The sequence below is a fragment of the Atractosteus spatula genome, chromosome 23 (genome assembly GCF_055471065.1).
Source record: "Atractosteus spatula isolate fAtrSpa1 chromosome 23, fAtrSpa1.hap1, whole genome shotgun sequence".
Lineage (NCBI taxonomy): Eukaryota > Metazoa > Chordata > Actinopteri > Semionotiformes > Lepisosteidae > Atractosteus > Atractosteus spatula.
The window spans coordinates 9,535,189-9,562,744 of record NC_142728.1 but is presented as its reverse complement, the minus strand read 5'-3'; positions in this window follow the sequence as shown (position 1 = coordinate 9,562,744).

Genomic DNA, 27,556 nt, shown 5'->3' with positions numbered 1-27,556 from the left:
GAAAAGCTGATCAACACATTTGTATTCTCTCGAATTGACTACTGTAATGCTCTACTCGCAGGGGTATCAAAATCTACTCTGAACAAACTGCAGTACGTCCAAAATTCATCAGTCAGAATCCTGACCAGGTCTAGTGCAAGTGTTCACATTACTCCTGTCCTGGAGTCCTTGCAATGGCTTCCTGTCAAATTCCGTGTAGACTTTAAAATCCTCATGCTCACCTATAAGGCTCTGCATGGCTTGGCACCTCAGTACCTGTCTGAACTATTATCGCCCTACTCCCCACCTCGCAACCTCCACTCTTCAAATTCTGCCCTCCTTACTGTCCCCCAAGCCCGTCTACATTGTATGGGTGACAGGGCCTTCTCCTGTTATGCCCCCAAGCTCTGGAACTCTTTGCCCAAGGATATCAGAGAGTCACCCTCTCTAAACTCCTTCAAATCCAGACTCAAAAACCTCTTCTTCAGAAAAGCCTTTACTTAACTGGTTCCATTCTTCACCCCTCTGCTCTTCTTAGTACCACCATCCACGGTCTCCCCTATATATTGTAATTGTGTCTTATCTTGTGTATTCTCCTTATTTATTGTTATACGCTTCTTATTTATTGTTATTGCCATCCTGTAAAGTGCTTTGAGAAGCCACCTTTAAAGGCGCTATATAAAATAAAGTTTTTTATTATTATTATTATTATTATTACATAAAGGACATGGTGGTGCAACATTCTCATTTCATTATGATATTACACTCTGCTTGGAATGCCCACATGCCCTCTTTTTTAAGAGAGTATTCAATATTTGTTTTGTCTAATCACTCAAGAGACAAGTGTAACTAATCTAATAAAACCTGCCTAACAAGCCTTTGGCGGATGAAGTTGTAATGGCTCCTTTACTCGTACGAAGAAACACTGACTATCTCTTCTCAGTTTGACCCTGAGAGGCTTTAAGAAGAATCCTGAGAAGCTATTGAAACTGCAAATACTGTATGATTTGAGATAGTGGCAGCAAGCATCCAGTGTATTTATCAGACACCAGTCAAAGATGGATGTGTGTGTTTTGCACACTCCTGGCTGTATAGTATTTATGAGACTTTTCTCTTAAGCACTACCATCTGTAATCTTACTCCTTTCTTTTCCCCAAGAGGTTCCTGGTAAACAAGCATTAACCTCTTAAAAACATACAGTATATGAGTGTCAGAGAGAATTGTGCCTCATTCATTAGTGTTCCCATTTACTGATGAGATAAAACTTTTCAATTAGTTCCAAATTAGGATTATTGGCTGAAAACATGGCAAACTGTATCAGTTATTAGCTAATTATATTTTGGGGATGGAAGGAATTCTGAAATGTATTTTTACTTCACCCATTTTACTTCACCTGCTTTTCAGGAGCATCTAATTTTCTTACATGTAAAGTTTTTTGCCCTGTTTGTTATATAGATTGATAACATGTTTGTTAAATACACTGTAGGTGTTTAAAAAAACCTTGTACTGTTGTTCTTCAGGAAAAAATATATTACACAGGGGCATCATTAAAATATTTCTTTCCTGAACATTTTTCAGTGCCTGGTGGGGGCAGAAAGAGAGGAGTAAATCAGAATGCTGAAACAGTAAATGCAACATCCCCTCAGCTGCTAAGACACCCTAAACCTAACCCACTCAAGTACTATTTCAATTGAATTTTTTAAAAATGACATTCAATCCATTTTATAATCAGGACTAACTGGAATAGTTTAATTTTAGAAAATGTATAGAACAGCTGAGACCATTGTATGTTAGTGAGTCACCAATTTAGTTAGATAACATTTAAAGAGGTTTATATAACTTAAAGACTTCCTATTTCATAACTTGAAAGCCTAGGGGAACATCCTCTGTTAAGTGTAAATGAAACTTTGCGACTGCCACATGCAACAAAAACAGACCTTTTTAGATGAACACATTTAGTGGCATTTAATATCCCACAGCTTTTAAAGTATAGACATAAACTCGTTGTTATCATTGATTTATATATCATAATAGATGAGGAATGGTATTGAAGGCTTGGTTTTGCAACTGGCTAATATGACATTCTAAGTTAAATATGACATCTGTAGAAGCACAGTGAAGAGTTGCCTTAGCAACAGTCATTAAAATAGAGGGTTTCATACTTAAAACATTTTAAAAGAAATTGAGAAGGTTGTGAAAGTGGTTGTCCATTCAGCATGTAGCAGCAGCCCCACGATTTTGGGACTTGGTTCGACTAAAAAAAAAATCCAGCAGGCTGAGGTGACTGTTTTGAGTGATAAATGCATCAAGGGGAGAAAGTTTAATGATTGCTCCAGGGTGTGGGCATAAAGTTCTGCTATCAGAAAAAAAGTACAACACATTGGTTAATGAGTGGAACTTAATTTTCAACAATAAATTTTCATACAGGCAGTCATCAGAGACTTCTTTTGACGTGGCCCAGCTGTTTTGAATCTGCAAGCAGCTGTGTCTGTTTTAGCTGCTGCAGTTTCTCGTAGGGAAACAGGGTTAAACAGAGGTGGCAGCCCTAGAAGAATTCATGGGTTCAAGTTTAGGCTCCATGACCCTGAAATGATAAGGTGAGGGGTCAGAGAGAAGTCAGGAAGCCATTGTTTTCAGAAATTCTGATTATTTGGTTACTTAAGCTGACCCAGGTTCCACAGGGCCTCTTTGCTTGGCCAAGAGGACTGCACACCATCATCTTATTAACCGCATCTGCACTGGCAACAGTATAGGTTCCAGAGCTGCTGAGAGAACTTGGGAGGGGAGGGAGGGAGCATGGATTTGTCTTGTGTCAGCACTTGAAGTACAACTTAAGTTCTGTTCAGAAACTGTACACATCAATTACAAGGAGCTGTATAAATAATTTTAGTGCTTGAGACACCATTTATGGTACTGGTAATGATGTCAGGGTTTAAATGTGCTTTGATCCTATCATTCTGCCTGAAAAAAATCGTTTATTATGAGATGCATTACCACTGAACCTTTTATTAACCCTAAAGTGAAAGACATTTTTGGTCTCAGCTTTATGCCTTTTCTTAATATGGACTCAAAAAGTACAGTATGTAACATTTTTATTTTGGTCTACAAATGTTAAACTATTCAGAGTGTATTTTGCTTGGAAAATTCTATCATATTCCATGACAGACAAATGTATTTTTAAGATCTATTTTGATGGAATCTTGTATTGTGATAAAATGAAAGAATTCTGTTCCAAGTCTCCTTTTCATTTTCTGCTTACTTTCCTGTTTCCTGCTACTACAGCAGTGCTTCTGACAGATTTGTAAGAGATCGTCACCTGATTTTTAATGGTTTGTCTTGCAGATTTCTCTTTTGAGATAGTCCTCAATTTACATTTGTCTCCAGACTTTGTCTGCCCCATTCATTTTGTTCTCTTTGACATCCCACTGCTTTGATTTTCTTCTTTAATTCTTTCCTATTGGACAGTTACCAGTTTTTTCTCCTGTTTACTTCTTAATAGCACTCGGCTTTTAACAACTCCTACACAACTGCAGAACCCCTGACTAATAAGAACCAAATGTGGTGGTGTATTTTTTTTCTTTTTTGTTCCAGGGGATTAAAATATCAAAGATGTGAACATTCATTTGTTATGTGTTTGTACACATTGGATGCATGAATATTTGATATCTGTAATAAGCAGCATGTTTCATGCAAGGAACTAGAATGAATTCATCTAACCCCCAGAAACATTGTATTATATACACAAGAAGCAAAGATGAATGACTGTCACATATAACCTCAGAGCTTAACAGGAGGTACATTTTTTCAGGAACACTCAAAAATGGAAGTCCAAAAAAAGAACAGACTTGTCAAGTTTCTGTCTTACAACATATATGCATATATTTTGCTGCCTTACAATTTAACTGTCTCAGCTTAGTTGCACAATAATAAAATGACTATAGTGCTCCCAAAAACATTTTAAAGATAAAAATGTATAAAATATTATATTTTGATGGTCTGATATAGAGGAACTTTATCAGTGTAAACTATTTATAAAACAATATGTCCCACTATCTGTGCTCACAAAGAACATCTAACTTGTGACACATAAGCACAGAACAGTGAAAAGCTCTACTCCCCAAAGACAGTTTTATAGATACTGTATAATTTTCTCCCTCGTATCCTGCAGTATGAAAGCTATTATTGCAGGGAAGGAAACCGATTCTGCTTCTGGTATTATCAAACAGTGGAGCCTTAAAATTACTGTAGCTGAAACTCTGTGGTTAACAGCAGGCAAAGCTCTAGCAGCTTGTCAGAGGTGAGACAGAGCATTGGACTTCTTTGAAGGGCTTTACTGGGACATGCACCTGTGCTGGGGATTGTATGGTCAAATGGTCAACACCAGGATTCCATCATTTCAAATTAGCCTGGATTTTGGATAAGGAAAGCCCATTTACCTCATGCAACTTGTGTCACTTTCATATTTCCAATCTGTGGAACAGAGTTGTGCAATTAATGCTGACTATGTTAGTTTTAGTATAATTTTAGAAAACATGTTTTATGAATTCAGTCATTCCAGTTTATTACTAGACTGGCTTACTTGCATTTTATCATTTCTTTAATTCATAGTGAGTTTACCTTACTATTCTTTGTCTCTATTTGTTGTAATAGATCAGTAATAGAAACTAAACTATCAGTTTCTGGCCACTCTTGTGGGTGCTCAAGACCAGTGTTGACACCTTATTTGTGAGTTTCTGTAAAATAGAATAACTTTTTTGAAAGTTGTTTATAAGAAAACATGTTTAACGGTGGGTGGTATTTTAGTGTGACTTATTTGGAGTTAAGAGTTCAGTCAAGAGCTGTATTCTAGTATATCTAGTGTTCAGAGACCAATAAGCTGTTTTTTAGTGTGTGAAAGAACTTGAAAATCTACATTTTTTGTTTTTGTTTAAAACCTGTATTTTTTTTATTAGCTTCTTACTGCAAAAGCCCAGTGCAAATTCCAGTGGTTTTGTCTCTGTCTCACTTCTAGGTTAAGATTCAGAGGGGACTTCCTGTTTTTGTATGCTGTAATTAATAGGGGTTTTTGGTATGGTGTGAGGATGTTTATCATTCTTAAAAGCAGCAGAGAGACAGACCGGTGCAGGGGTCCAACATTTCATTGTCATCACTGATTAATTAGCCAACGTCTTCATACCGCACACACTGCACACATTAGCACACAACTCCAATCAGTCACGTGAAGGTAGCTGCCAACTATGGCACAGCAGGACAGTGAACAGTGTGTGAAGTTTTAAGCACTGTTCCTTACATAAGTAGAGTTATCTACACTGCTTGCTGTTCCCCTGTATGAACAGAGGCAGAGAGACTGCAATAGCTGGGGCCTCTGGGATGGCTGCAAGGTCATCCTGTTTGGAATCCTTGCTCAGTTCTTCACTTCCTTTAGAGAGTTGACTGCCCACCCCATGTGTTTCCTTTCTCCAAAGATCCAGGTTTGACTTTGCTATAATGGCAATCCAGTATTTGCACGCCACTGCAAAGAGACCCTGGTAGGTTGTTCCCAAGAATGGTGAGGAAATCATCTCTATGATACTGTTTCCCTTCATAGAGCTGTAGTGCCAAGTTATGACTTAAAACATCTATTTTTTGTTATCATTGTTTTCCTCATTGTTATGAATGAGGTCTAGTTTTGTGTTATGCCTATGTTATGGGTCATCAGATCAGTTGTACACATTCAATTTTATACCGTATGTGCAGTATGATATTAAAAGCACATGTTTTTTTGTGCTGTGAAAAGATGGTTGGGAAACTAGATTTTCAGAAGCTGTCATCACACATTTGGATTGCTGTTAATAATGATAGCTTTATACATTGTGAGTAAATTAAAGTGTTCATTGTGAAAATAAATATTGCTATAGTGGGAATTCCACTGTGATTGCACAATGGTAGATAAGTGGCAAGCTTGAAGTTAATGATATACCAATGATTTGACTCTAGATCTCTTTTAGACAATCTCTGATACCCAGAGGGAGGAATAACTTAACTTGCTAATGTCTCTTGAGCGGAATCCATGTGTACAGTATTTCACCTCTGAGAACATCTGCAAGAGTGGGTGTTCCAAGTTAGGCCATAAACCTTGGAAAACATATATACAGGAATTAAACAAAAAGTGTATTTGGTATTATTTAATACTATTATGCTTCAAAGTGTGTTACTGAATTTGAGTGTTACTTGTGAAAGAGACTATACCTTTGTAAAAATATAATGATTATATTTATATAAATAGTTTGGATTTGCATTTTTTCTGAATAATTAAAAATAACATGGTGAATCATAAATTGACAACATTATTAGCAATATTACATTTATTAATATTATTGGATATTATGATTATCATATGTAGTGGTCAGAAGAGTTGTAAATCACCCAATCCATATAGAATAAACTAAAATAATCATGCTGCATGTATATGAAAATTTCTATTAACTAGCCCCATGTGTTTAAGAAAAGGCTGCAAAAGAAAGGGGAGTTGTTTTTTCCATTTCAGTAAATTTACAGCAAAGCTTGGAAACTGGTCAGAGCTATGTCTATCAAACATTATATGATTTATGCTTTTTTAGGTTTGTGTGTGTCAGACTCAGAATGATAAAGATGTCAATGTTTGTTCACGTATTCTTAGAATTATTTTTTTTTTCTGCAAAAAGCTCAGGTGGTATTAAAGGCTATTAAAGTAATATTTAAAAGCTGCAGATCACTGTATCCTTTGCTAGAGGAAGTGTACTCTCCAGAAAGCTTTGTCAAATTAATTAGTTCCTATTATTCTCAAAAGTAGCATCTTGCAGTGAGATACTATTTCATTCTCTATTTCTATTCTTCAATTCTTTATGATTTAATAAGCAGAGGAAGACAAATCACAGCATTCCAAGCATTCAGAAAGACATAAGAAACCTTTTGTGTTCATGTAGATTTACATCCTTTGCAAGAAATTCACATTTAATTTTAAAAGAAAACTAATGGAGTTCTAAAAGATGCAGTATATACTGTACAAATTAATTGTTTGACATCAAAGTAGATTCTTACAATTTTGTTATAGTTTCTTAAAGTCTTGTTAAAGTAACTTTTTAACTGAAATTTACAATGTAGAACATTCTAGAACATTCTACAGTATGAATATATTCACATTTCATGGGCTCCAAGTTACCCTTAGTTTGTTTTGAAAAATCCCCCTACAGAAAAAAAAAGCCAAATTGATTTCTGACTAATTATCTTTGAGAAATGTTTACAAAACTAAAAACTGATCATCACAGGAGGCTGTTCATGCACATTTACCTGGACACTTACAAGGTACTGTAACTACTCCCTTTTTCAGATAGCCCTCCAGCTTTTCTGAAAACAACAATTTACAGTATGTGCCCTGTAAATCAGTCTTAAATCTGCAAGTTTTGTTCTCAAGTTTTTTTATCTGTTCTCAGAATAACGCAGTACAGTGCCTAGTGGTTTCTGCTGTAATATACTGTGTTTAATAATGCTAAGGCAGTCTTTAAACAAATTGTGGAATGTACATCTGTTCTTTTCTCAGTTGTTTGACTGGAGTAGGGCCACAGATTCACTCACTTTTTGTAAAAATAATACATTATTGAAGAGCATCATAATAAAAACCACAGGAGAGATTTAAAACCTTCCACACTTAAGAAGTTTTTGTTTCTAAAATATCCATGTAGAACATAAACAGAAGTTTCCAAGAAAGTATACCTTCAAATTATATTGTGGTATAATTATGGACGGCATTAGTCTAGCTATTTATTATGGCAGAAATGAGGAACATTTGTGCCAGAAATGCTTGAAAAACATATACTTGAAACTAGTATAGTCTCCTCTCCAAGGAATGGCTTTAAAAAAGTATATGTTTCCTTAAAATACGATGGTCTTCTGATGATGCTGGAGAGCAATGTACAAAAATTCATTTCTAATCTATCACTAGACAAAAGCCATGAAAAAAAAAACTTCTGCACATCAAATAAAAAAGAATGCAATTAATTGACTACATCAGATAAATTGCATATCACATTAGTAAAAGATTGGAAATAATCTATGCACAAGAAATAATCTATGCACTGTGTAACTTTAAGAGCTGATAAAATCATGCAAACCCAAGGTTCAACCACGAAGCTAATTTTACCCATCGTATTAAGTACAGCACAAGAATACTCATAGCGTATTTATGACACATTTGATCTCTGTTTACTACTGATGTCATTGTATCAATGTTATGTGACCCCATTATGTAAAACAGCCTGCAATAGATAGAAAGGAAAGGTTACTTAAACTCATTCCAGTCACCTATTATGTATTTGAACTTTGTCTCCATCTCCTCCTCTAACCTCCTCCTTTATTTTTGATTTGTCTTACGGAGCAAGGGATAACACTCAGTGCTTGGTTTAGGCCAAAGGCCAAATGGTTCATTGACAATAATTCAATATAATATTACAATAGCAAACAATTATATGATATACTGAAATGTGCTAGTTCCATACTCTGATAAACAACGCTGTCCCCCCAATCTGAGTTTGATACCAGTCCAATCTCAATGAGACTGTTTATAGAATTATTGAAGGATGTAATGAGTTATATACTATAATGAGTATAGTATATTGACTCAAGATACACTTCTGGCCTCTGTCTATCACTATCAGCTATTTTCTGAGCTTAGAAATTAATTTAATTTGTGATCTGCTGCAGTTTCACACCAGTTGGTGCTCTGTGCTCTGTAATTTTACAATAATTATTTATCATATATATGTACAGTATATTGTGACACATTACAAAGACAGGAATTGTTATTTATTACAATATTCAGTGTATATAGTACACTTTACAGAATTTAACAAAATTATTATATTTTAGCAGATAATTGTAATATTAAGGTTTATGTCTGTCCTAAAAATAGCAAATCCATTCTATTTGTTTTAAAGATATGGCACACAAAAGTAAATATCCCAGAAGTTACTGATTAACAAGATGTGATCATTCATTCTTAGGTGATCATTCAGAGGATCACAAAAACTTCAATATATGAGTTCTGAAGGAATCTCAGAATTGAGAAATGATTATCAAATTGGGCTCCGGCGTGTTTGAACAGTGGGTGCTGTGAAAATAGCACAAAATTTAGCACAACACAGGAGCTTTACCTTTTCTTGGCTGGACTTTTTAGAACTATACTTGTACTCTGTGTACAGTTGGTTATCCCTTTGTGTTATATATGCTAGATAAAGTATATTCAGTAGATTATTTAATTCCTCAACACATCGATTCTATCGATTGATTTTTGTCTGTTTTCATTTCAAATTACACTAAGAGGTGGGGGAGCTGGCAAAAATATGATTTGTTGGCTCTTTTATGTGTTTGTGTTTTTTATTCTGAAGTAGCCAGAGAGTCACAGTTGTGGCGTGACAGGAAGGAGGTTTTTCTTGGCAGACAGTCTCCATTCCCTTTCAGCAAAACAGCTACTCTTTTCTGGATAAGCCTGTGCTGGCCTGTCTAGGGTTGTATTTTTACAGAGCTACTTCTCATTCTGCGTCTATTAGTGTTACAGAAAAGTTCAAGATGTCAGCATTATCACACACTGACACAGTCACAAGAGAAAGAGAAGCAATTGATAAGTAATGCAGTGCTCATAAATTATTGTCTGTGTTTTTGTAGCGTTCTGCCTGGTTACTCTCCTTTTTCCCTGATTACAGCCTCATTGGTTTTAAATGCTTTTGGGAGGTCTTTATAATTACACAGAAACATTTGAATCATTCAAATGATAGTTCAAAGGTACTTTGAAAACAGTTTAACTGCTGGGGGATTAAAATATTTTAGTGATAATCCTTTAAAGTAGAAATGCCCCAAGACATATTAGAATCGTTATTATGATAGACTTTATGTTTTTAAATAAAAGGTTAGTGTAATGACTGATAAATCAAACAAGAAACTAACCTTAGACACAGACATTGCCTATTAAATACATATAATTCTAAATTAATTAGACATTTTTTTCTGTTTAGTATAAAGCTTATTTTAAGATACTGCTGCAGTCACACATTTGGCTAACATTGGAGCAATATATGAAGAAAGGGCTAGAATCTGAAGTAACTGTAAAATACAGGTCATCAATCTTTGTAACAGTCCACTTGGCTTTATGTTTTTACACTCTCAGGGGAGCAGTCCCTGTGTTGTTTGTGCTTAGTAAAATCACAAAATTCCGAGGAAAAAATGATTGTAACATAATGTAACGCCCTCGCCTGGTGGTGAGGAGGAAGCGCCCCTAGGCGCTCATAGTACCGCTGGGCATGCTGGGAGTTGTAGCCGGGGAGAGTCTGAGGGTCAGCACGATGACCAGCGGCTGACCCTACCTGTGTTAATAATGTCATAGTAGTTCTAGTGTCCTGTGTAGTCTTATAAGTGTATAGCATGTTGTTAAGTAATTACCACCCTAAGAAAGTGTAAGTGTTCCGTCAGTCTCCTCATGTGCGCGTATAGGCTGTGTTTGGTTTTGTGGTTGTTAATGAATAATGTTATCGCTTGGTTTGTTAATCGTGGTCCTTCTTTTTTGCTAAGGCTTTCTGGGCACAGTTTGAAGATTGGTTGCAAGCTCTCTCGCCCCAATTTTCCCCGACCGCTGCTTTCATTATATATACGGCATCTCTCCTGTCAAACTTCCTCCTGACGTGTTTGACAGGATCTGGGCCGTGGTGAACAGTGGGAAAGATGCCCTGTGGAGAGTGAGGAACGTGGGGGTGTTCAAAGGCATCGAGGTCCCAGTCAAGGCAGCAAGTAGCTTGGCCCTGTTCATCACCCAAGAGAACTATTACCTCAGAGATCTGTGGAGAGAAGGGAGGGAGGAAGCAGAAAATCTGTGGGAAATAGAGGGCATAGGTCAATATCTCAAGAAGCTGTGATAAAACATTATCATGTTTAAGTAAAGAATGTGATTTGCACCAGAACAAAAGAAATTGTTGCTATGTAACTGGTACCGTGTCAAAATGTAATGAGATGTGATCATATATACTGTTTTAAGTATGTATATTAATGTAAAGCTTTCTAATTTCTGATGCCCTGTATTTTTTTTGTGAAAAGAAAATAAAGTTCTTAAATCGGTTTGTTAATCGCGTCTCCACTGGTCCTTTGTTCTGAGAAGAACCTGTAAACGCTACAATAATCAAGAAATACTTAATGAGTTTTAATCTCTGATGGATTAAATATCCGAGGCTTCAAAATATTGGATGCAAAATAAACCCCTGCCACCTTCAGAATGAATGTGGTATAGTGGACTTGCTGCCTAGACAGTGACTATAATAAGTCAGGGGAGTGAAAAGTGTCCCATTGTTCTGTTGGAACAATTCAGCCTTATTACAGCACTGTCCTTGGGAGCCAGGCATCTATCTTCTGCATGGTCACGGAAAGGTGATGATAATATGAATGAATGTGGTTCAGAGCCAAGGTAAAGCAGACTTGAAGGAGAGAATAGGACACCAACAGTTCAACCTTTTCCGTAAGTGGGTCAGCAAGTAGTCAGAGATCTCAACATGAAGAGCGTGTCAATTTGAATTTATTATAATGTCACATAGCTTGAACTAGTGGTACAGCAGTCTTCTCAGACATAAATGAGACTTTAAAAAACACACAGAAATACTGTATTGGAATTCTAAGTGGGTCTCATCTGATAAAATTCTAATAGTAACACTGATGGTTTTCAGGTGTTATTTCATCTTTTTAGAAAATCATGGATTGTCTAAAACTATTTTCTTATCAATCAATATTTGAAAATAGAGCTTTTGAAATCACCTTTAACATTATGAAAGTACGGTAAAACAATTTGATATAATATCAGTTTAAATTAAAAAATTGTTTACAAATCAGACATTTTTATGTCATTGTTTCGTTGTTTGTGTGTTTCTAGTAAATACAATTTTATCAAGTAACTAGCATTACCTGCCTTATTTTAACATCAGCTGATAATTTATATCAGCTTGTTTGAGGGGGACATTTAGTCTGTTTTATAAAGTCTTGGGAGAAAAAGAAATATTAGAAAATAGGACTTTCGTTCTCTGCCTGCTTTAGCAGATTTCTTGCTACAAACCAAAGCTGACATACAGTAAGAGCCATCTGGAGGAAATGATGCCATTTCTTACCCACCCAGAAAAATGAATAAAATGGCAAAGTCTGTATTTGATTAATCCAATAGCATAAACACAAATTATATCCAAGGATATAATAGAGCTGTCTGAGCAGGATTCGCTAAAATGGCTTGAGGTAAATTGTCTGATGAGTAGACTGTTTTTTTCTGTGCCTCGATATTGGCTTCCAGCAGCTGCTAACACAAAATTTCATGCACTTCTTCTTACTTTCAAGTGCTTAATGGTATCTCATCTTTCCGCTGCATCTCCTTTCAAAACCTTTGGTTATCACTTGTTAAGAAAAAAGGATTCTGTTCAAAATGTATACAAACATTTTTGTTCACAAAATTTGTACTACGAAGTTCATGGAAAACCAGAAAAAAACAGTAAAAAATAATTGTTAAAATTTAAAACTTTAGGGGGTTGCTATTAATGTTACAAAACTCTTTGTAAAGACTTTGAAACTTAGCTTATTTTCTAACTGTAAATAACTTTTATGGACTGCTGAGGAACTCAGCTTGTACAGATGCAGCCATTCAAAATTTCTTTAGATACGCAATTCCATATTATATTCCCTATTAATCAAATTCTAAAAGTATGCTTTTGTTTACTCTGATAACGAGCATATTCGCAGAAAAGGTTAAAACTCACTTTTCTCACAAAGTATATAAGCGTAATATGGTCAGAAGGAGCACGTAAAAACGTTTCCGAAATAACCACATGTAAGACTTTGATGCTTAAAATGTTTAGGGAGAAATGGAATACTGGTGTGTATTTTTTCTTTAACCTACCAATACCAGCAATATATAGTTTAAATAATATGTTTATGTTCCTAAATTAATATAGTTTATGAGCATGTGAAAGGCATGGTGAATCGGAGATTCTCAAAACTTACTTTAGCAAATAAATAAAATATTTCTGCATAATTAAAATATTTATGATAAAGGTGGTAGGTTGAGTACTTTTGTCCAACTGAGCAATCTTGATGTAATGCACAGTTTAAATTTAAAAGTCTAAAGAGTATACAACTTTAATTCTTAATTGAATAAAGATTGTCCCTCAGCAGTGCTTGGGATTCGAAACCGGGTGTACAGCTCAAATGCTGTACATGAGAGGTTAAACTTTATTAGCTCCACCTGGTGGTTTTACAAGGTGATCCCGGATACTATTAACATAATCTAATTTGCATGCGGTATAATGCCTTATGACTTGAAATGACACATTTTGATGCGACACTCCCAACGCGTTGTATCGCAGCGTACCCAGCTCGTTTTAAATGGCTGCATCTGTATATAAATTATTCTAATACCAGTTCTTTTTACTCCAAAAATCAAAAGTCCTTCTTTGAGAAATGTATTAATAAGTAAGATGTATAGGTTAATATATTCAATGTATTATAGGTTATTTAATAGATTAGAACTGACTTCTAGCTGGCAGACATTGGAAAGCAGGGAAATTTTATGTATTTATATGCAAGTATGAATAGATTCAAATAGTACAAAACCATATAGCTCAAATCTGTATGAGCCTAAGAGTAAATTATTCAGCTTGTGAAATTTCTGAAAAAGACTACTTCAAATTACTTAAAAGAGCTTAGCTTGGAAAACTAAAAACACAGCATGAAAAATTCATGTTTTCTGATTGGCTTTGTCTGGCTCACACTCTGATGAATTTCAAATTCTATATTTTCAACAAAAATGAACATCCCAATATGTTTTCTAGCTTATGAACAGCCTCCATGCTGAGACACTAGGACAGATTTGCATAAAAACACAAATCCTCATTGTAATGTTCTCCAGTGCGTGTGGCAACCATAATTAGTTGAGTTATTTCAGCTCTTTTCTAGTTTGTTCATGGTGCTGAAAAATTATGGACATGAGAGCCTGTGGCATTCTGTTCAAAACACCTAAAAACACAGAATAAAGGTACAGTAATGCATTGTCTCAGTTTCTCTATAGTAGACTATATACAGTAGTATATGGTGTTGCACAGAAGGTTTTTAAAATCAAATCTTATAATACCAGATCCAGAAGAAAAGATTGTTTCAGGCACATGTATTCTCTTTAACCAAGTGGGAAACTTAACAGATAGAGAAATGGAATATATCTACACAGTACTTAATATTTATACACACAGCGCAATACTGTATGTATAAACTAACTGATTTCAGACAACCTTTGACTAGCCAGAATTTCAATAATAGCTTAAAAATGCCTGTAATATGTAACTTGATTCCTTGGAATAAAAACAGATGTGGTTTGTTTAGAGTACAAAGTTTCCACAGTTGCTGCATGTGTCGTTGTTGTAAAGTGAAGTATTGTAGCAAAGCACTGTATAAACCAGATGTCTCTTGCCAGCTTGGGGTGTCCTGTAGAAGCTTTTTTATCAATATAGTCCTGAGGAATCACACATTTTAATTCAGACTGTTTTAATTGACTGGTTGGTCAATAGAGAAGCTGAATAAAGGAATGAACTAGCAAAATGGACACCAATTGTAGCGTTCTGGTTCGTGTTTCACTGTTCATTCTGAACAAAGTCACTGGGTTGGCATTGTCAATACAGTATACCGTATTTGAGGATTTGGATGCTTTGATTAGGTCCCCTCATCTTTTTTCAAGTCTAAAGAATTTTGGTCTTTTACTTTTTCACTGTAAGATATTCCTTTAAGCCCAAGAATGTATTTAGATACACTTTTGTGGACTGATTCTAGAGCATCAATATTGTAATGATGGTAACGGTGACAATATTGTACACAACATTATAAATGTAGTCTTACCAGTGTGTTAGACAATTTCAATGTAATATCCATTGGTTTAAATTCTACATTTTTAAGTTATATATATTATTTTTTTGCTGTTTTATTACTTTAACTACATTGTTTAGAATGTCTCAACATAAACACCATAGTCTTTTAACTCAACATACTGTATCCCATTTTATATTTATAGTATTATATTTGTATTGCACTATTGTGGAACAACTGAGTTTAATTATATTTATTAACAAATTATCACTTAATTTAATCGCCAAAAATCGAAATTACCAGTAAAAATAACTATATACAGTGGACACCAGAATTATTGGCACCCTTTGATAAAAGTGAAAAAAGAAGTATAAAACAAATAAGTCATTGAGCACTGAAATATATTTCCAACATAAGGAATTAATTATCCTGAATTAATGATTTAATGGAATCAACCAAGACAAAAAAAATATTACTTTGTAAATTATTTTCCCCCAAATAAAAGAAACACAATTACTTACACCCCTGTTTTAAGTACTTGGTGGAGCCTCCCTTGGCAAGGATAATGGCAGTAAGTCTTTTCCTGTAATGCTTTATCAGGTTGGTGAACACATTGGGAGGGATCCTAGACCATTTCTCCATGCAGATCCTTTCCAGATCCATGAGGGTTGTAGGTGGGCGCTTATGGACAGCCCTCTTCAGCTCAGACCACAGGTTTTCAATAGGGTTCAAGTCAGAGAACTGAGAGGGCCATGGCAAAATGCTGATTTTCTTTTCTGTCAACCATTTTTTTGTTGATTTTGAAGTGTGTTTAGGATCATTGCCGTGTTGAAAGATCCATCTTCGGCCAAGACGCAGCCACCTGGCAGAGACAACCAGGTTTTTGGCCAAAATATCCTGGTACTTTTGAGAATTCATGATGCTATCGATCTTAACAAGGGCCCCAGGCAGCCACTGGCAGCAAAGCAGCTCCAGAGAATCAGAGATCTACTACCATACTTTACAGTAGGTATGATGTTCTTTTTGGTATAGGCATCCCCCTTCTTACGCCAAACATACCTGTGATGACTGTGGCCAAAAATGTAACGAAGCGTCTTTCAGGACCCTATGCAGATGACACAATCTGGAAGGGAGTGAACACACACAGGGAAGAGACGAGGAACAGGGCTGGTAGACGAACGGGGGGGGGGCTGCATGTGTGGTCCAGGGCGAACAGTCCAAAAGGGAGTCCAAAGGGAAATCCGTGGTGAGGCAAATGTCCAGAGCCGGGTGATCAATCCAAGACGAAGTAGACAAAGTTAAAAGCCGGAGCGGGATCCGGCGAGGGGTCATAGACAGACGAGACAAAGTTAAAAACCAGAGTGGGATCCGGCGAAGGGTCGAGGGGGAAAAGGGGGGAACGAAACCAGGCGCTCCAGGTCCTGGGCTCGGCTGGTTCAGGACACCTAGGAGGCGAATACCACCCGAGCCGCGGACATAGGGCGACTCGGTGATAGGCGTGCCTCCGGGCATCCGTGTTCCAATGCAGAGCCCGGAACAGAGTGAGTGTCTGGCTTTTGTAGGGAGCAGGTGCACAAAATCAACTAAAAAGTGAACGAGCTGGAGAGCCCTTAAGGGGGAGGGACTACAATCGTGACAAAAAGTTCAAATTTGGTCTCATCTGCTCTCAGTCAAAGTGCCAATAACATTTGGCAAACTCCAGGCACTTCAGTTTGTTCCTCCACAGTAGTAGGGGCTATCTTCCTTGTATTGTATTTCTTTCACTGAAACCTTTGGATTTTTCTTTTCCACCCTCACCATCCTTCTCACTGTGCGTGGGGACAAGATGGGCTTGCGTCCTCTTCCTGGGAAATTAACCACTGTTTCAGTGGTGTTGAATTTTTTAATTATTGCTATTGGTATTTTTAAGGTTTTAATTTTTTGTACTCATTATTTGCTTTGTGAAGATAAACAATGGTTTACCTCATTTCTGTTGTTAGTTCTTTGACCTTCCCTATGCTGATAGATGACAAAAGGTTTTTCTGTGCGTGTTTTGTCAGTTTTATACACTATGGAAACAGGAAATCACTAAAGTACACACATTAGTTCCTTAAGACAAAATTGAACTCAAATTATTACAAATATATTATTTTTTCAGATGTGTTTGAATGTATTTGAAGGGATCTTGAAGGGTGCCATTAATTTTGACACAAGTTTTTCAGGTAAAACAGCATTACTTGTTTACAATTGAACCTTGAAATGAAAAAATGTTTTAGATGTTTTAGATTAAAAGGACAAGTATTCCCCTAACATACTGTATGAGTATTAAATATCTGTCATTATCTACGTGGTTTATTTTATTATGACTTTTTTCTTCATATTTATCAAGGGATGCCAATAATTCCGGAGTCCACTGTCAGTTCATACAACAATGAGAGATTTTATAACTTAATTAAAACCAACAAAGCTCTTCAGTTAATGAAAAATATTAAATGCCATACTTGCTCTCTTAATGCACTGTTGTTCCTTTTCTGCAGCAGAGATTTTTGTTCCTGCTTCAAGTGCCTCACTCTCAGGAGTCTAGCAGACAAATCCTGCCTCTGCCATTTCTATTTCTTATATAAGCAGCACTAATGTCATTAAGAGGAAAATGTAACAATGTTTTTGTGCCCATATGCTTGTCACTTCTAAGAAATAACTTACTCTGGAAAAGAGTGTCCTTTTTCTGAGACTTTAGCCTGCTTAAAAACATACAGTATAAATAGCTCAGCAGCCACAGCAGGATTCAAGACATGATTTTTTACTAATTATCCCCCACTCCTCTTTTCAACTGCACTGCAATGCCCAGAAAAACAAAAGATGAGCTTTTGTTTACATTGACATTCTTGTCATTAGCAGATGGTGATGTTCTGTGTAGTTCAAGTGAAGCAAGTTTTGCATCTTGCTGAGCTCTTTCTTAAAATAAGCAGCTGTGCTCCAGGAGAAATCATCCAGAGACAATTCACTTCCCTACAAAAGCACAGCAAAAGCTTTCGCATTCAGTGTATGACAGAGATTTTAATTAAGCAACTCACTTCTAAGCCTCTCATTTTGACTAGGCAGTCACTACTGAATATATCCACTGGCTATTCAAAAATCAAAGCCATGTACATTTTTGAACATTCACAGGGGAATTAAATATTATTTTAGCGATGTTATACTTCTACTTTAAGTTAACAATTGCTTTGTTACTTTTGATATCATAATGCAGCTTACCAGTTTATTAATGTATGTGTCAGTTTATGTATTGCATTACTCTAAATATTGGTTTGAATCCCTGCTTCAAAAGACTTGAGGGAGCATGATAGTCACCAAAATAAATTGATCACTCTCTTTGTATTTGCATGTGTGTGATAAGTTGTTAACTTTGGCTTCATTTTTGCATTTAGATCAGTTCAGTTGAAATCTTAGCAGTATGATTACTTTAATAATAGAGCATCTTCAAGTAGATGTATTCAGCCATCACTGATAGAACTAACTCATATGTTTACAGACAGACCCTTCAAAACTTGAGTGTTTGTTAATATTAGAAAATAGTACATTGTAAAAAATTCACGTTTTCTTGGTTTTGCAACATCAGATTAAATTCCTTTATTTTCTGCTGTTCTAAACACCCTAGACTACAATCATGTTTACAAAATTAATTTACTGTAGAAGACATAACTGTTATTGATGTTATTAATTACACAACTGAATCTTGTCTTGTGCACACCTTGATGTATTGCTTTGTTGTTATTATTTATTATGTTTGTAAAGTACTGCCTACATTGTGTGGTGTTGTCTGTTGTACTGTGTATGTCCCGAGAGATCAGTGTGAATAAGAATTCCAATGTACATGTACATATGGCAATAAACTACTCTACTACTCTCCACTGTATGTCAAAAGCATTCAAATGAATGGAAAATTCCATTTTGTATAAGACCTGTTATGTAAGGGACAATTTTAAGTGTTTGTTCCTGATGTAATACAAGTAACTAGTAGCAAGTAGCAAGTCAGAACCTTAAGGGTCTTAATTGAAACACTAGGCAGATGCCTTTGATTATGACCCGGTAGAGCAGAGAAATAAATAAACGTCGTATGCCGATATATTTCTATGTGGATGACCTGCTGTTAGACTCAAAGTTTACTTGAAAAATAAAGATCTTCAAATAAATCTGTTTTTTTTATTGTCTGAGTGAAAAAGATTTGGCAACCTTGGTTAAAATTTGAAAAGTGGAGAAAATACTGTACCTTGTGATGTATTTTTAGTCTTGTTACTTCAAGTGGACAACAGTTTTTGTTTCTTAGTTTCTATTGTTTGATACTGTATGAAATATGACTTTCTTATGTTAGAATTATGTTCTGTCATCTGTTATTTCCAATGTATACACAACAGTAGACATTTATGATAAGAACCCAAGTTCTGTATTTTTAAATTAATGGTCTCTTACAGAGTTAGGAATGCACAATTGGATAAAGCAAGGTCATAGCTTCAGTTCATCTTGTTAGATCCAGGACAAGGTTATTTAGTTAATTGCTTCATTTATAAATTGGTTCATTATACAGTATATACTGCATTATGAGCCTTTTCAGTGCTTTGCCTGATTAATTACAATATACTGAATTGATTTTTGTCCATTGCAAAGCAATGTAGATTAAATCTGGGAAGCTCTTGTTATTATGATTTACCCTATTTTTACAGTAAAAGAATAATTGAATAATACGCAATTGGATATAAATAGCTAACCAGTGAATATGGTGGCTTTGTTAGAAAACACACAAATGAAAAATGATTGTTTGGTCTTTGTGAATATAATCACTATGCTACTATGTTTCCTCCTCTCTCCGTAAAGCACTGCGCTCTATCACTAATACTGTATAATACTTCTTATTCTACATCTCTTTCAGTGAACAAAAACCTGCTGTTGTCAGGCTTAGCTCTCTGATATCTGATCACACTCTATACCCAGCCAGTACGTTAACCCAAAACTACAGTGTATTCAACAGTCTATGTTCAACTGTTCAGAAAAGGTATAGAACATCTGAATAATAGTGATCTTGTTTTGTATATGCATTCTTTACATGATGAAATAGGTCTAATTATTTGTTGTTGACAAAGCCATTTATTAAGCTAAATTATCCATGATTTTCCTCTTGAGAGAAGATAGCAAAGAAAAGCATACTGTAAATCATGAACTAATCTGAAGGGAACAACATCCATGGATGGAAAAGTCATCACATCAAACTTCATTTCAGTAGATAATTTTTTTAACTGTTCTTCCTAAAGCCAACAAGTTACAAAAAATATTTGTATGTCGTATTTCATTGTTGCTAAGGTTTTTCTTGTTTAAATCATGATTTTGCTATGGAATTCAGATTCCACAACTGGAGGAATTCAGACCTCACTCTAGAGAAGCACTAGAATAATTTTGTGCTTGTGTAAGGACAAACAGTTTAATGTATATCTAATGACACTGGGTTTATTTATCAGCAGGAAACCAAGGTTACACATCGTTCTTCATAACTTTAAATCTTATAAGTACAGCAAGTACACATGCCTCAACATAATTGTAGAAGACATTAACATGTCCGTACAGACGGTAACACTGTTAGAAACATAAAATATTGAAAGCCTGCAAAGTGTGCAGGTCTGTTATACTCTCCACAATCATGCTCTTACTACTGTCTAATTGAACTGGTTAATCAATCCAAAAGAAAGGAGCCATGCAGAGAAAGAGAGTGCTGTCTCATAGCCATGCTAATATAAGCATAATCAATTTTCCACACTGCAGTCAGATATCCATGTGTTCTATAGAAAATGAATAATACTTAACAGTGTCTGTAGTACTAGAATTGTAAGTTAATCAGCTGAATGATTGATCAAATTCAAAAGAAGAACATATGGTTTCTTGAAATGTTGAGAATTGTTCCCTCTAAGCAAATAATTGTTTTTATTGTGCATAATTTTCTTTGGAGGTCACTCAAAATCAGATTTGAATCACATATAATAATTGTAAATCATTTTTGACACCATATGTCAATTTGTGAATAATTCTAAAGCTGTCACGATCGCAAACCCCTCCTCTTAAGGGCGCTCCAGCCCTTCCTCATTTGAATCACTCACTCCACCTGTTTCTAGTTTCTCTCCGGTTCAGTTCGCTTTTATAAGCCAGGCGCGCACCTTACTCGTGGCTCTGCATCTGATTTCCATATCGTGCGAGCCCGGGACCTGGTTGCGCCTGGCTCCGTCATGTTTTTAACTTCCTGCTCCTGTCCTTGTACCCCCCCGCCGGTCCCGACCCGGCATCTGATTTTAATCTCCTGTTTGGACGGATTTCTCAGCCTTGGACCTTTTGCTTTCATTTTTGGATTTCCCCTTTTGGATTTATTCTGGACTGTTCGCCTTGGCCACACCTCCCCGGATCACCAGCACCGTATGGTCACACCCCCCTGTTCATCCCTGTTCCTGCATGACTTTTCTCTAGTGTATTCCTTCCTCACTATTCTGGATTGTGTTGTGCGCATAGGGTCCGGAAAGAACTATTCGTTACAAAAGCATAGTTGATTGTTATACATACAGTATACATAGAGATTACATACCTGTATTAAAATGATAGCATCCCTGTGACATCGATGAGTGATCTTAACGTATTATGTTTTAGTTTCACATTAATTGATAAAGAAAACGCAGGTCATTTTTCAAGATCATATCTAGCACATTACATATAGAGAAAGACATTTTTTGTTGTTTTTAGTACTGTAACGCTACGGGGTTCACGTGGGCGCCCGCGCCTGCTGCCTACACAGGTCAGCCCCCCACCGTCGGGGACTCGAACCCAGGCCTCCGGCGTCACTCAACAGGGACCCAGCCTGGTGAGCTAAAGGGAGATCTCCCCCCAGCCCAGCGGCTGTGGTCCTACTATTACAGGGAAGGGCGGTGACGTCACAGCTCTGGTAAGCCGGCTCTTACACACTCACCGGTGGCGGTGGCCGTATGCGTTACACTCTCCCCCGCTTAACTTGCCGTCCTCGGCGAAGGGCTATCCCATCCCGCTTCTGACACCAATGTAATGCTATGGGGTTCACGTGGGCGCCCGCGCCTGCTGCCGCATCAGGCCGGCCCCCCACCGTCGGAGACTCGAACCCGGGCCTTCGGCGTCACTCAACAGGGACCCAGCCGCTTGAGCTAAAGAGAGATCTCCCCTCAGCCCAGCGGCTGTGGTCCTGCTATTACAGGGAAGGGCGGTGACGTCACCGCTCTGGTAAGCCGGCTTTCACACTCAATGGTGGCCGTAAGCATTACAGTATTTTATATTAAAGACAGCCTGCATAAACTTTACATACTGTATAACATACATATATATCTCTAATTGAAACCAATTGGTTTGATATTACACATAATGCTTTGTCCAGAGCCCCGGACACTGTTATAAAAGTCAAAATGATGCAATAATGAAGCTTACAAAACAAAAAATATATATTTCACTGTCCGTCTAGAAATGTGCCATAATGTTAAGAAATAGTCTTTCCACTCTTCACAATTTAAGCCTGAAAATTGTGCAGAATGTTTTTTTTAATAGATGCAAGCTGGAATTTCCTAATGTCGAGAATAGAGAGCAATAAATTGATCTGTAGCTTGGGACTGTCTTTAGTGAAGTAAAGAAATTTGCCCTGTAATGCTGTGGAAATCCTGAATAATATTCATTTCACAAGCACTGACTGTGCTAAAGCCATATTTACCAGTGGGTGTTAAAGGACAAGGCAGCTTTTCCATCTTGTTTTGCATTGGATTCTCTCTCATCAAGTCTAATGCTATTGGTCCTATCCTCATCTGGCCTTGAACATCTGTATGAAAACATGGATCCTTTTTATCTGGACATACACATGGGTGAGTTAATAATAAGTGGGTGTGTACTTTAATTAAGACTGTTAATTGTAAACATTTTAAATGTCATACACTCTATACCTTTTCATAGCATCTACCATCTAATGACATGGTAGTGACTTATGAAAATGTATTGGTTAGGGAATTTGTAGTCATAAGAACATTCATGAATATAAATATCTTCAGACTTTTCGGCTTTCAAGTTTTTATTCAATTCATTGCCTAATTTAAAGAAAGTCTTTGAAATATAGTAGATCATAGTACCATAGCCCAAAGACAACAAAGTTAAACCCACTGGAAAGAAATATCTCAAATTCAAAGTCTAAACTTGTTTTTATAATCCAACGGCATCTTTTTACCATTACTTTGGCTCAGTGTAAGGAAACATTAGTGAAATAAGCACTGACCAGCACTGCACATGATTGATAATATAATATACTGTATGTATATTAGGTTGAATTAATACTTTGAATTATTTTATTTTAAGCAAGTAAGTTCTTAAACTTCTAAAATAGTTTTTTTCAAGAGAAAATAGATATTCCAAAATAAGCAAAAAAATATCTGCAAAAATACAACATACCAAACTAAACTGTAAAGGGAATATAGATGTGGAAAAGACACCATATTGTTTTAGTTTAAAAAAGTTTGGGAGGAAATCTCTGCAGAAAGCTGAAATAATTATGCCCATATGCAAAAAGCTTTGAATGTCTGCCTGTTACAACAACTCTGTGAGTGAATTGAAGCTGTGGGACTCACAGTTCACTGTTTTAATCTTATAGTCTATTTAAGATGTACTGTAATAATGTTCATTGTTTTGTGTTCAAAATTAAACCTAAAGTATACTTTTATGACAAATAAGCAGACTGGATGTGGCCTTCTTGTGAAGCGGTTTCTAGGTTATCAACTCAGCAGCATTGCAATGTCAACATCTAAGAATATACGGTAGATGGAGTTTTTTATTTTTATTTTTTTAGTTTACTGTAGTAATAAGAATACAATATTAATCTTCACAATCATAAAAATGTCTGTTTATATGTTAAGAGATTCATATTTACTGTATGTGATGTTCAGTACAACACAGAGATTCCACAACATGGTTTTTAAACATAACTTCATACGTACAATTTTAATGGCTATATGACAAATATAGTTGTATTCCACTTGAATGAAACGTTGAAATTCACAAAACTGAACTGTGATTTTAAGGAGACTAGCACACATCTGACTCTGTACCTCTATAGTATTGTATCCACTTGGCCTGTCTCATAGTGAAAACAATGTTCATGTAGTGTAACTGGATACAGCTTGCAACTGGCAGATAAAGGCTGTATACTGTATGTATCGACTTGCAAAAGAAGCGTGCATAATGATAAGCATGAGGCTGCAGCAGACAGAACGGCACACCAAAGGTCAGTTACAGCATGAAAAGCACTGCCACTTTTGTGGAACATAAACCCTTCTCTTGAAAAGAAGAAAAAAAAACACACCATTACTATCACAAAAGCAATCCACTAGTACTGCTCTTCCTTCTTTATTTCAAACTCTATAATTCTACAGTACTTTATACTGTAGCTGTACTGATTTCATTAGAATATATCAGTTACTTTTCATGCAATTGAGCACAGCTGTTACACAGATGTAGATTACCCTCAAAGTATTTTTTTCAGAATTATTTTTAACTGAACAAAATTATGAATCAAAGAGATGAAATGCCAGCCAGTTCAGTCTTTTTGACACGTGGTCACAACGCAGGGTTCTAAAGAGGGAAAATGAAAGATTGTGTTAAAATCTGCCATTATGTAATGATGCAATTATGTAAATATCTATATTAAGATTTTAAAATTACACATTAAACGTTATTTAGAAACTCACAGATACCTATTTAAATAGACATTGTCTTGAACTCATACAAAGTTTGGAAATGCTTGACGTACTCATATATATTAATCTCATGAATAAAGTCTCTACATTTCTTGACATTAAGCTTTAAACTTGTGACCCAGTTGCAAATTTAGCTCATGAAAGTTATCATTAGGTTTCCCCCCAACCTTTACAATTGTGTTTAGTGTTAGACAGTGGTAGCTGTCAAAATGCTAAAGTGGAGTAATGCCGTGGTTGCTCACGCTACTGCAAGACAGTTTCAGGCTCCAATGGATTCCATATTGGGGAGTACTGTATGACTGAATGGAAATGTCTGCCCTTGTTCAAGTGAGGTTTACTCACACCTCCCTGAAAGGTGCAGGTCAGGTTAAACTGGCTACTCTATCCCATTTTAAGAGTATTTCATACTTGTGGGGTTTGTTCATAATATAGCCTGTAGTGGTTATGCAAGTAAAGAGAAAAAGAACCAAATGAACATAATGGATACCAATGTGCAGTACTGATGTAGTTAATGGACTCTATGCGGAATTCTGGAAGCAGATCAGAAAAGATGTTAACAACGAAAGTAGTCGGTACTACCAAAGCCAAATTGCTAGACGATAAATGAAGTCGAGGATGAGTACCAGATTCAAGGCCACTAGTGAGATTAGCAAGAGCGAGAGGAAAGCGAGGCGAGGCAAGGCATTCCTGAGGAGCTACCAATACCGAGCAATGACATAAGTGTGGGAGAGGGTTTAAATATTTTGGGATGTGGAGGGTGCGGTAACCAGTGAGCTGTCCTGATTGCTAAATAGATCTGATCTGCGGCGTTTGCGGGGATTGCCTCCAGCTGGTGCTTGATTGGGGAGAGACCGTTTGTGTGGAGGGTTCCGAATAGCAGCAGGTGTGACATCTTTTTGATGTTATGGTGCAAGACATTAGAATATCTTCCTCTTTTACTGATTACATCCTTCAACAGGACTTTATTCAATACATTGCAGATAAAAAGTATTTCTACATTGATTAATAAAGTCACTAGATTATTCCTAGATTTAGATTATTCTGTTTTAAGCAGTAAAACTGCATTTATGGACCTGAGCTGTGAGGATGCAATTTCATAATTCTAGAAACTAGAAAGAATTTGTGTTTTATCATTTTCATGCATGTTTTCTTTGGGAACAATTTAAGTAAAAATAAATGACAGTTATTGTTCTTGAAACATTGCAACTTTAGATGTAATGATTTCAGTGTCGAAATGACTTTGACTTCTGCCATGTGGGTGAACGAAGAGTTATAAGCTTTTAAAGTTTTTCGGTTTTTAGTTTTTAGGTATGGTTTTGGTACCCCATTATCTTTTGTGCATGTACTGTATCACTTTGAGAATAACTCACTGAACAATACCATTATCATTTGTGTATATACTGTACCAGTTTGAGAATTATTCACCAAAAAACATGGTTTAATTTTAACCCAAATTCTGACAACCCAATAAAGAAATCTCATTTAAAGAGCAAAATTTTAAAAGAAAGTAATAGGAGAGTAGCAGAACTCCTATTGTCCTTTTCTTTATCTTTGCTTATTATGTAATTGTGTAATACATTGTATAAAGAATTGAAGCAGTTGATGTTTTTTTCAAGAAAGGACAGAGGTCCATGGTTTTACTTATGTTGGCTAAGCCTAAGGGGCCAAATGCAGGCCTAAGACTGGGGCTTTCAAACAGTGAAAAAACAGAGTTCAAGCTAGCACATAAATAAAGTACTGACAGTCATTTGGCAAAGGAAAGAGGCTTCAATCCACAGGGACTACATTCCATGTTTGTTAAGCAGGGGGTTTCAGTATTGATTTTGCAATGGTACTGGCACAGGGACCTGGAATGCGATCCACTGGTGTTGCAACAACTTAAGTCTTTTGAAAGGACAGAATAAACTTCTGACAGTGAGCAGACGGAGCCAACAACACTAAGTTTATGTGTGTGGGCATGTTTCAAGTTGAGTCAGCATACTTAGACATGTAGCACGGACAGACCAAAATACCTGGTATGGAATATGAAAACCTGCAGAAACATGCAGGAAGCACAATTGTAAGAAACCTTTAATTTCTGGTGACCTGAGTTCAAGTTTAGCTTTTGTCACAACTGAAACAGATGTCCTTGTTTTGGTCTAGAAAGTAGAAGGGATGACTGTTTTTATTCACAGTGAGATATCATTTATACTGAAATTATTTACTTGTATGTATGTACAAGTAGGGTGGATAAATTGAATTATGCAAAATGAACTGCTGTGACTGTTTCACAAATACAGAAACAAAACAATACAAGGAACCACAGACAACTGTTTTACCCTTGTTAAAACAGACAGACATAACGTCATTATGAGAAACACTTTTTGGGCATTTTTGGCATGTTTTGATATGTGCTGTATACAGTACAGTATGCCGTATATAATAAGTATATGTTTGAGAGGAGGTGGTACACCTTTGAATTACTTTTTTATTTGCTGATTTTTCAAAATTAAGATCTGCACTATTTCCTTCCAGTTCTACAAGAATGAGCAATTGAGAAGAAGAAGTGTAAAAAGTAAAAAAGTAAAAAGGAGAATGCATGGAAATTCAAGCAACTTGGTACAGTATAGAGTTCTGGACCAAATTACAAACCAAATAATGGCATTCAATATGTATCTAATATTTATAGAAACATCTGAAATTAAAGTAAATAGTTCACAGAAGACTGTATTTATTTTAGATTTAATATTCACTGAAGTGAGATGAAAAACAATAAAATACTCTCAAACATTTCATGTTTTTTCTTTTTTTGCAATTCATGTACAACACTTGTTTTCTATTTTTCTGCTTCTCTGGTGATATAATTTCTAAAACCATAGTGTTCAGTCTTAATTCACACCAAGAAATTATTAATTTCGTTGTGCGCATTCATTGGAAAGAATGGCTTTTCAGAA